At 41.2% G+C, this 12182-nt stretch overlaps 1 pseudogene across 1 annotated transcript in view; it reads left to right on the top strand.

Moving 5' to 3' along the window:
* Positions 1-12182, top strand: part of LOC106578032 (basement membrane-specific heparan sulfate proteoglycan core protein-like) — a 138340-nt pseudogene that overhangs the window by 102501 nt on the left and 23657 nt on the right. The window lies entirely within an intron of this gene.

The following is a 12182-nucleotide window of genomic DNA, read 5'->3' as shown; positions in this document are numbered from 1 at the left end:
CCCTGATGTTATATTGACTAAGACTTGACATAGACTCAGATACCGAAATGCAAACACAGAGAGAATAAAATGTTTACTTATTTTTTACTTTGTGTCTAATTACATCTAGCATTGTACATACTTTACATATAAATGTATAAATTCAATCCAATTGTTATAACCCATCTCCAACTACAAAGTTACATTTTCCTGAATAAAAGGTTGAGATGACAGGCTAAATCAACAATAGCAATACAAGGGCCTTGGTCGGGGAGGTGCCCAAGAACCCGATGGTCACGCTGACAGAGCTCCAGAGTTCCGCTGTGGAGTTGGGAGAACCTTCCAGAAGGACAACCATCTCTGCAGTGCTCCACCAATCAGGCCTTTATGGTAGAGACCAGATGTTTTTTTTTTCTATTTCAACTTATTTGACAAGAAATAGGGAATTATTTAATAAAAGTGGAAGGGTGCCAACATATCTGGCAGCAAATAACCTATGTATACAATGTTTTGCTTTTGAGTGTTCAGCTGAGTTGTCTTTGTGTGTGTGTGTGTGTGTGTGTGTGTGTGTGTGTGTGTGTGTGTGTGTGTGTGTGTGTGTGTGTGTGTGTGTGTGTGTGTGTGTGTGTGTGTGTGTGTGTGTGTGTGTGTGTGTGTGTGTGTGTGTGTGTGTGTGTGTGTGTGAATGTATGCCTTAAAAACATCCTTACCTGATGTTCTCAATAATAGTTGTATTGTCCATCCAGACCCACAATTTCTCTTGCTTCTCATCTGTCAGTCCTATCCAGGGGCTGTGTTCATAAGGATCAATTCCCAGTGTCACCTCTCTCTGTTTTATAAACTCCTATGGAGGAAACTACACATTAGTCAACCAATGGACCAACGGTTCTCATCCTGATGAAAGCCTTAATGGCTGAACGTTCATTTCTTACACTATTCTAAATAAAGTATATTTTTATCTTGAAGAACGAGAGCCCTGTCTGCTTTCCACTCAAGTCAACCAATTGAGACCGACATGCAAAACACAGAGATACTGAAAGAAGGATGTATCCTAACATGAATTCTGCACTTTATCTGAGAGTCATGTAGCAATAAATTACACTACATGACCAAAATTAAGTAGACACCTGTTCATCAAACATCTCATTCCAAAATCATGGGCATTAATATGGAGTTGGTCCCACCTTTGCTTCTATAACAGCCTCCACTCTTCTTGGAAGGCTTTCCACTAGATGTTGGAACATTGCTGTGGGGACTTAATTCCATTAAGCCACAAGAGCCTTATTGAGGTCAGGCACTGATGTTGGGCGATTAGGCCTGGCTCACAGTCGACATTCCAATTCATCCCAAAGGTGTTCGATGGGGTTGATGTCATGGATCTGAGCAGGCCCGTCAAGTTCTTCCACACCGATCTCGACAAACCACTTCTGTACGGACCTCACTTTGTGCATGGGGGCATTGACATGCTGAAACAGGAACGGGCATTGCCCAAACTGTAGCCACAAAGTTGGAAGCACAAAATTGTTTAGAATGTCATTGTATTCTGTAGCTTTAAGATTTCCCTTCACTGGAACTAAGGGGCCTAGCCTGAACCATGAAAAAAAAATAAAAACAAATGTACTATGCATTGGGGCAGGTAGCGCTCTCCTGGCCTGGCATCCACCAAACACAGATTCGTCCGGACTGCTACACGCTTCAGCACTCTGCGGTCCCGTTCTGTGAGCTTGTGCGACCTTAGCAGGGCAAAAATGGAACTGACTTGTGGCATCCTATGACGGTGCCACATTAAAAGTCACTGAGCTCTTCAGTAAGGCCATTCAACTGCCAATGTTTGGCTATGGAGGTTGCATGGCTGTGTCATCGATTTTATATACCTGTCAGCAATGGGTGTGGCTGAAATAGACTAATTGACTGACTTGAAGGGGTGTTCATATACTTTCGTATATATAGTGTACTACACCTCCAATCTTACCTGCTCCTGCTGACTCTCTATGATGACCAGGTGTCCTCCATCGTGGATGCAGGCGTACTGACTCTGTCAGCAATGGGTGTGGCTGAAATAGACTAATTGATTGACTTGAAGGGGTGTTCATATACTTTCGTATATATAGTGTACTACACCTCCAATCTTACCTGCTCCTGCTGACTCTCTATGATGACCAGGTGTCCTCCATCGTGGATGCAGGCGTACTGACTCTGTTCCCAGGTCAGTTTGTCTTTAGAAAAGCAGTAAAATGATCCACTGTGGAACTCCCAGCCAGGAGAACACAGCTGACTGGTATTACATCTCTTCTGATTCCCTGTAAGAGAGAAGAGATAACATCATTTAAATTAGCTGACTCTCACTTCTATATCCTGTGATGTTCTTGTTAAATGTGTGTGTGCCCCTTTAAGAGAGCACAAGAGTTATGGGCTAAGGGAGAGATAACCAGAAAGACAAGGGAGATAACTGGAATGAGAAACAATGACATACTGCGTTTAGACAGTCAGCCTAATTCTGATCTTTTGCCCAATTATTGCTCTTTTGCACAATCAGATCAGATCTTTTGACAATAATTGGGCAAAAGATCAGAATTTGACTGCCTGTGTAAACACAGCCTTAAAGACAGAATGTGAATAAATGAGCCCAGGGTTCACATATTCCTCACACTGGCTGCATTTACACAGGCAGCCCAATTCTGATGTTTTGCCTAATTATCAGCAAAAGATCTGATCTGATTGGTCAAAAGCAGTGGAGTCAAAATGCAGAGTTTAAAATAGTAACACAAGAGGAAAAAAATAAAATACACAAGAATGAATCTACGTACAGGGAGTACCAGTACCAGATCAATGTGAGGCTATATACAGGGAGTACCAGTACCAGATCAATGTGAGGCTATATACAGGGAGTACCAGTACCAGATCAATGTGAGGCTATATACAGGGAGTACCAGTACCAGATCAATGTGAGGCTATATACAGGGAGTACCAGTACCAGATCAATGTGAGGCTATATACAGGGAGTACCAGTACCAGATCAATGTGAGGCTATATACAGGGAGTACCAGTACCAGATCAATGTGAGGCTATATACAGGGAGTACCAGTACCTGATCAATGTGAGGCTATATACAGGGAGTACCAGTACCAGATCAATGTGCAGAGGTACGAGGTATTGGAGGTAGATATGTACATGAAGGAAGGGTAAAGTGACTAGGCATCAGGATAGATAATAATAAGGTATTTAATGTACATATGTACATGAAGGAAGGGTAAAGTGACTAGGCATCAGGATAGATAATAATAAGGTATTTAATGTACATATGTACATGAAGGAAGGGTAAAGTGACTAGGCATCAGGATAGATAATAATAAGGTATTTAATGTAGATATGTACATGAAGGAAGGGTAAAGTGACTAGGTGTAACGGGTGTCGTAGTGAACAGACCAAGGCGCAGCGTGTTGAGTGCTCATATTAACTTTAATAGAAACACTTTAAACAAAACAAGAAAACGACAGCCAAACAGTTCTGTCAGGTATACTAACAACTAAACAGAAAGTAACCACCCACAAAACCCAAAGGAAAACAGGCTGCCTAAGTATGGCTCCCAATCAGAGACAACGATAGACAGCTGTCCCTGATTGAGAACCATACCCGGCCAAAAGAAAGTAATACAAAACATAGAAAAAAGGACATAGAATGCCCACCCTAGCCACACCCTGGCCTAACCAAAATAGAGAATAAAAACCTCTCTATGGCCAGGGCGTGACACTAGGCATCAAGATTGATAATAATAAGGTATTTGAGGTAGATATGTACATGAAGGAAGGGTAAAGTGACTAGGCATCAGGATAGATAATAAGAGTAAAAATCAAGAACCCGTTGTGGTGTATATGAATGTGTGGTGGTTTTGTGTGGGAGTGTCAATGCAGTGTGTGTGATTGAGTGTGTATATGGTTTGTATATATAGTCTAGTGAGTGTGTATATGGTTTGTATATATAGTCTAGTGAGTGTGTATATGGTTGTATATATAGTCTAGTGTGTGTGTATATGTTTTGTATATGTAGTCTAGTGAGTGTGTGTATGGTTTGTATATATAGTCTAGTGAGTGTGTGTATATATACAGTATGGTTTGGTGAGTGTGTATATGGTTTGTATATATAGTCTAGTGAGTGTGTATATGGTTTGTATATATAGTCTAGTGAGTGTGTATATGGTTGTATATGTAGTCTAGTGAGTGTGTATATGGTGTGTATATATAGTCTAGTGAGTGTGTATATGGTTGTATATGTAGTCTAGTGAGTGTGTATATGGTTTGTATATATAGTCTGGTGAGTGTGTGTATATATACAGTATGGTTTGGTGAGTGTACGTAGGGTCAGTGCAAGATACAGTCAGTGCAGATAGTTTGGGTACCATTGAGTGACTATTTAGCAGTCTGGCTATTTAGCAGTCTGGCTATTTAGCAGTCTTATGGTTTGGGGGTTGAAGTGTCTCGGAGCCTGTTGGTCCGAGAGCCGGTACTTCGGTACCGTTTGCTGACGGTAGCAGAGAGATCAGTCTATGGTTTGGGTGGCTGGCTTCTTTGGCAATTCTTCGGGCCTTTCTCTGACATCGTGCGGGCAACCCAGTGATGTACTGGGCTACCCGCACCACCCTCTGTACGACCAACTCCACAACAGCCCTCTCGATGTTGATGGGGGCGTGCTCTCCCCTCTTTCTTCTACAGTCCACGATCAGCTCCATGGTCTTACTGACGTTAAGGGAGAGATTATTTGAGATTGTGTAATCTGTGGATCTGTAGTTTATGTGAATTGGAGTGGGTCTAGGCTGTCTGGGATGATGGTGTTGATGTGTGTCATGACCAGCCTTTCAAAGCACTTCAATAATTACAGATTTGATATGACAATATTCTGATATGAATAGGAGAACAGCAGCCAGTCTCATTCTGTAGTCTCTTATAGTTGTCTTGCAGTTCATGCAGTTTCCCTGTTATGAAAGAGCAAATAATATGGAGGAAAAACATTAATTTATTTACATATCTAACCATAAAGTAAATAAGTAAACCTTGTCCAAGCTAGAATTACATATTATCTAACCATAGTCCTATTCAAATTAAACAATATTTTATTCATCTATTACAGTGAAACTGCAGTATTTTAATCTGAGCCAGTCCCCCATTGACAAACTGCATATTAATGATTTATATGAAGGGGTCTCTCCAACATTTATATAAGGGGTTGATCATGGTGAAGTTCTCTGGATGATTGATTTTCTCACATGTTAGATTCCCTTTCATCATCGTCATGTTGAAAGCGTCTGGAACAGAGACAAGGAGACATGATGGAGGGTTGTTGTTTTTTTCGTGTCTCACACTATCGTACCAACCTGAAATGTACTGATCTGGGCTGGAATGGATATTTTCTTTGCACATTGTCCTTTTCAGCAGAGTTCCAGGCCAGCAACTATACTGGATGCATAAACAATCCAGCTCGGTTCAGCAGTGTAAAAGGGTTCAGCAGTGTAAAAGGGTTCAGTAGTGTAAAAGGGTCAGGGTTCAGTTTAATGTTTCTATACTCACAGAGGACTCCCAGAGTGATAGCCAGGCCCAGCAGTAGAACACAGAGACACACCAGGGTCACCACGGGAACTCTCCCAGACCCTCCCTCAGGGATTGTAGACTTTGACCCCACTGAGGGAGAGGGGTCACTAGTGCCAGGGTCACTTCCTGGAAAGGAGTGGGGGTCAGAGGTTATAAGGTCATAAGGTTAATTAAGGGGTACTTAATGTAACCCTTAGCTAACTGTAACCCACATACACCTCACCTTTCCCAGGATCCTCCTGCTCATTAGCTCTACTTCCCGGTCTTCTAACCTCAGAGTATGTGACATCTTCTTCACGTTCGGCTACTCCTACGGTTACAGAGAGATGAAGAAAGAGATGGTTCCTTTTTTCACTTATTTTATATATATTGCACCCCATGCATGATTATATTGTTTCCCTAAAACCATCATGGTGATTACCACCTATTAGAATTGTATTATTCTAGTTCCTCTCTATGAATCCACCATCTCAACATTCTGTTAGAATTGTAGCATTCTAGTTCCTCTCTCACAATCCACTATCTCAACATTCTGTTAGAATTGTACCATTCTAGTTACTCTCTATGAAGCCACTATCTCAACATTCTATTAGAAAATGTATCGGTTTACACTGAAACTACATATAAAAGCAACATGTAAAGTGTTGGTCCCATGTTTCATGAGCTGAAATTAAAGATCCCAGAAATGTTCATTTACATTACATTTACATTTAAGTCATTTAGCAGATGCTCTTATCCAGAGCGACTTACAAATTGGTGCATTCACCTTATGATATCCAGTGGAACAACCACTTTACAGTAGTGCATCGAAATCTTTTAGGGGGGGGGGGGGGGGGGGGGTTAGAAGGATTACTTTATCCTATCCTAGGTATTCCTTAAAGAGGTGGGGTTTCAGGTGTCTCCGGAAGGTGGTGATTGACTTATGCACATGGCAGTTCCCCGGTCCCGCCTTCGCACAGCTAAGAGGGGACATATCCTTTGTGAATGTAAATCAAAAATATAAGTTACCATTTTACCTACTAAAGTAAGACCCTACATTGGAAAGATTGGTGCTCTGACTGCATTTGTCATATTTAACTGACTGATATTCTGCAAAAGGTACAGGGATTGGACTGCTGAGGACTGGGGTAAAGTCATTTTCTCTGATGAATCCCCTTTCCGATTGTTTGGGGCATCCGGAAAAAAGCTTGTCCTGAAAAGACAAGGTGAGCGCTACCATCAGTCCTGTGTGTTGCCAACAGTAAAGCATCCTGAGACCATTCATGTGTGGGGTTGCTTCTCAGCCAAGGGAGTGGGCTCACTCACAATTTTGCCTAAGAACACAGCCATGAATAAAGAACGGTACCAACACATCCTCCGAGAGCAACTTCTCCCAACCATCCAGGAACAGTTTGGTGATGAACAATGCCTTTTCCAACATGATGGAGCACCTTGCCATAAGGCAAAAGTGATAACTAAGTGGCTCGGGGAACAAAACATTGATATTTTGGGTCCATAGCCAGGAAACTCCCCAGACCTTAATCCCATATAGAACTTGTGGTCAATCCTCAAGAGAAGGGTGGACAAACAAAAACCCACACATTCTGACAAACTCCAAGCACTGATTATGCAAGAATGGGCTGCAATCAGTCAGGATGTGGCCCAGAAGTGAATTGACAGCATGCCAGGGCGGATTGCAGAGGTCTTGAAAAAGAAGGGTCAACACTGCAAATATTGACTCTTTGCATCAACTTCATGTAATTGTCAGTAAAAGCCTTTGAGACTTATGAAATGCTTGTAATTATACTTCAGTATTCCATAGTAACATCTGACAAAAATATCTAAAGACACTGAAGCAGCAAACTTTGTGGAAATTAATATTTGTGTCATTCTCAAAACTTTTGGCCATGACTGTACACATGCTGGACGTACCACTGGTTTATAGACAACCTACTGCTTCCCAATCCGACCAGAAAAACCATCACCTTCTTTCTCCCTGACCAGGCTGGTCAGTACGAGTGTGTTGGGAGGAGGAGAGGTCGGCCCCAGAAGTCATATCTCAGCTTTTCTCTCCCCATCATCATCACTGGTGAGCTCACTGTTTGTCTTCAATCTGGACTTTGTAAATTCAGAGCCAACGAGGGTTAATCTTAATACAGATATATACACTGTACATTCGAACTGAATGGATTCAACATACCCATATGTAAAATAGACGTTACAGCAACAGCTGTTACAGCAACAGCTGAATTACCAGGCATGTGTCCAGATGTGTTATGTGTTTCCTCAGCTCTGCCCAAAGCTACACTGACTGTAAAACCCAACCCTGTGTACCTTGGAGAGACAGTTACTCTGACGTGTTCTGTAGTGTCTGACAGTAGCTGGAGCTATCAGTGGTACAAATACAGGAATGATAATGTAGTATCCCAGTCTGGTTACAGTAACATTGGAGTCTCTCACACCATCAGTAGAGCTGATGTGTCTGACCAGGGTCAGTACTGGTGTGAAGGGAACAGAGTGTCTAGACCCACATCTTCACTACCAAGTTGTTCTCTCCCTTGTCATACAAACAGATAGACACTGTTGTTGTTGAGTCAATCATGTTTAATTTATCAAGCAAGATATTGAGCCCTGCCCATGTCTCCTTGCTTAATAAAGGTGCATTTTTTTAGCCTAGAACTCAGTGCGACGATTTCGATGTTAAGGTAGACATGTTTAGAAACATCCGTTCAAGCCGAATACTTTAGCTCCCCTAATCGTGATATTTCAACTGAGCATGTAGGTTGTTCACCTGCACATACTCCGAATCCTTTTAGAGTGAAGAGTTATTTTGTACCTCCAGCCAATCACAATCACTCTTTTGAGACATTGCAGACTCGTTGAAAAAGATGTTGGTAATCTCCATGAGTACATATCTTTCCATAATTTACCTAAGGATGAAAAGCAAGCTTTGCTTGATTTACAATCCGATACGTAAGGGTGGGTCGGTTGTACTCATGGATAGGACAGTTTATGTAAATTGCTGTCATAGACAACTGCTTCACAACACCTTTTACATGAACGTCAGAAGTGACCCCACTTCCCAATTTCAGAACACTATCTTTACTGTCCTAGATGGGTATTTAAGTTCTGGTCAAATTACCAAAAATAACACAACTTTTTGGCTATTCAACACCCTAAAATTGCCACTTTCTTAATTTGCCGAAATTACACAAGAATGTTACAAAACCTCCAGGGAACCCTATTGTAGCGGGCATTGATGCAGAAACGGCCCCTTTATCAACTTTTGTTGACTTTTTTATAAGACCACTCTCAGAACAGCTCCCCTCCTTTGTAAAGGACACCAGCAGTATGATCTCTATTATTGAATCTCTTGATCCTCTCCCTGAGAACACGTTGTTAGTTACTTTTGATGTTGAGTCGTTATACACAAATATTCATAACAAGGGCGGTATTGAGGCCATTGAACAGATGTTTCTCCAACGTGACCCTAATGAACTACCTTCCAGTGCATGCATTATAACATTGGCTGAAATAGTACTCACACACAATTGCTTCATGTTTCTAAATGATTTATTTATTCAGACTATGCTAATCCTAACTATCCTAACTATGCTAATTTGTATGTGGGTTACATGTAGAAGCAGTCAATTCTCAATCTCAAAAATGTTTTCTTGCCTAACATTGTTATTGTTCTATGGAGGAGTGATGCAAAACAGCTCCAGGCATTCCATGCTTTTCTTAACTCTTGTTCTGAGCACCTGAGATGTATTATGCATTCTGACACACGTCAAATCAGTTTCCTTGATCTTGTGATTTTGTGTGAGGATAATGTTCTATACACTGGTTTCTAAAGGAAACCTACTGATCGTAACGGTTTGTTGAGGGCTGATAGTTGTCACCCGCTTCCCTTGAAAAACAGTTTGCCCTACAGACAATTCTGTCAAATCAAAATAATTAACAAAAAACAATCAGACTTCGACATAAATATGGCTGAGACGCAAAGAAAATTCAAGGAGAGGGGGTACAAAAATGGTCTGATTAATACTGCCATTGAGAAAATTCTAAACAAATCGAGACATGATCTCTTTCAAGGACAGTCTTGCATAAAGAAGCATTCTTGCGTTCTTAATACCCGCTATTCAAAGTGCTCTGTTTTCGGACCCTGCCTTGGTCATGTTCTCACAGGGAAGGAATTTCAGAGATCTACTGGTAAACTCTGATTTACCACCCCAAAATATCCCTGCACAACGTCTATTTGCGCCTATACCGGATGGAAACTACAAGTGTAATGGCTGCACTCAGTACAATGGCACTTATAAATGTAGATCCTTCAAACTCCTCCAAACAGGGAAACAGATCCCAATCAAAGGTGCTATCATGTGCTCCACTAAGGCAGATATTTAACTTATAACTTGTCCTTCTGGTAAAAAATGATGTGGGTAAAACGAAGCGAGAATTAAAAGTACGAACTCGGATCATCGTAGCACAATTGGGTGCAAAAACCCGACGTACCCAGTTGCGGCCCACTTTTTGGAAGCGAACCACTCAATTTCGTCTCTACGTTATATCGGCATCGAACACATCACCCTCCAAATTTATTGTTAAAACGAGATGCTGCCTGGATCTTTAATTTAAAGAAGCTTGCTCCCTTCGGTCTCAACGAAGACTTTGATCTGAAGCCATTCTAGTGATTATTGTCATTTTGCTATTCATTGTAAATGTTTGTAGGCCTATGTAGCCAAATTGAATCTATGATCATATGCTATCCATTCATGTTTTTTGTATGTTCTATATCTGTAAATTAACCAACGATATCAAGCCACACCCAGCCATGATTACAGACACCTGTGTGTGCCCTTTGACACGAAATAATCTAGTGACCCACAGTGTTTATCATTATACCCTGATGAAGACAGCTTGTCTGTCAAAACGTTGGTTATTAGGTTATTACATTATTGCATCTGAGCTCCTAGAGTGTGCGGCTCTCTTCTTTTTCAAGTGTTCTACTCTGCTAGCCAGCACCTCGCCTAAACAGGTGTGAGTTTCTTTTGCCAGTCAATCATGTAGACATTTTCTGTGTCTGTAGACTATTCTGCCTCACTGAATTTTTATCAATTATCCAACAACAGGACATATCAACCAGCAGATCAGATCCATGTTTTCCAGATACATCACAACCTTTTCTTGATTCCAACAGATAGTCATCCGACGGCTACGCTGAGTTTTGACAAAGAGGACGTATTCACAGGAGACAGAGTTACACTGAGCTGTACTGTAGAGTCTCCTGGATGGAAGATTTACTGGTACAGACACAGACCAGACTCTACACCAGTAACCACAACCTCTGGATACTCCTACACACTCAGCTGGGTCAATGTCTCTGATGGAGGACAGTACTGGTGCAGAGCTGGGAGAGGAGACCCAGTCTACTACACCCTGTACAGTGACACAGTCCAGATAAACATTACTGGTGAGTCTAAAACAGTTTTATGGTAAATGGCTGCTATTTTGTGAGTCAGGGGAGTACAGTAATGCTGTCAATATCACCGTGGATTTTCTTCCCACTGTACAGCATGAACTTTATGTTTTACTGGTATGTCTGATATGATTTTAATTTCTGTAACTGAATGATTGCATCTCATAAAACACCCCCCCCACCCCCAAAGATCTGAAACTAACAGTCACACTTGATTCTTCTCCCCCTGTAAGCACCAGCTTTCCTGATAAATACTTTATTGAAGAAAAATGTACTTAATTTATGACTGATATATGTGCTTGTCCCACCTAGCTATCCGAAGATAAATGCACTAACTGTAAGTCACTCTGGATAAGAGCATCTGCTATATGACTAAAATGTCAAACGTTCAAGCTCATAAGACGTTGACGTATTGTGAGTGACGATTCCAGTTTACAGTATTATTTATATATTATGTATATATATTATGTTACACAGATGGTGATGTGATCCAGGAGAGCCCTGTCCATCCCGTGACTGAAGGAGACTGTGTATTTAAATATCAGGAAATAAATCCTAACCCCAAGGCTGATTTCTACAAAGATGGAGTACTCATCAAGAATGAGACCACAGTAGAGGTGGTGATGCGATTCGCCACATCATTGAATTGCTTTGAAATATAACTTGATTTAAGGACATATTCATTTTACTCTCTGTATTTCTGAGTTGAAACAATGCATTTACATCTTGAACGTTTCTATACATTTCTTATTATGTAAAGCAACACTTTCTAACTAAATCTATATGCACCATAGTGCTGTCAGTCTTCTGTAAACCACATTCAGATTGACTTGTACTGATATGAACCCATACAGAAGTGTTCCATGTCTGTACTATTATGATGAGATAGAGAGAGGAAGGAATAAGAGGGCAGACCCAGTAGACTGAGGGCTTATGCTGTTGCTATGTGACCAATGACCATATTAGTTTCTATATTGTGATCCACTAGAATGTGGAGTAGTTACAGGCCTGTCCCTGAAGGTGGCGATAAGAAACCCATGATGTTTACCAGGCTATACCCACTAAAGGTGAAGTCTGACTGCTTTTCCCCTGTAACCTTTCTCTCTCTATTTATGTTTGCTCCTTCACATGTTGTACGTGTGTCACACACTCTACACTCTACA

This window comes from Salmo salar, chromosome 18 (assembly GCF_965601325.2).
Source record: "Salmo salar chromosome 18, fSalSal1, whole genome shotgun sequence".
Taxonomy (NCBI): Eukaryota; Metazoa; Chordata; class Actinopteri; order Salmoniformes; family Salmonidae; genus Salmo; species Salmo salar.
The sequence above is the reverse complement of the archived record's forward strand: the minus strand, read 5'-3'. Positions and strand labels throughout refer to the sequence as shown.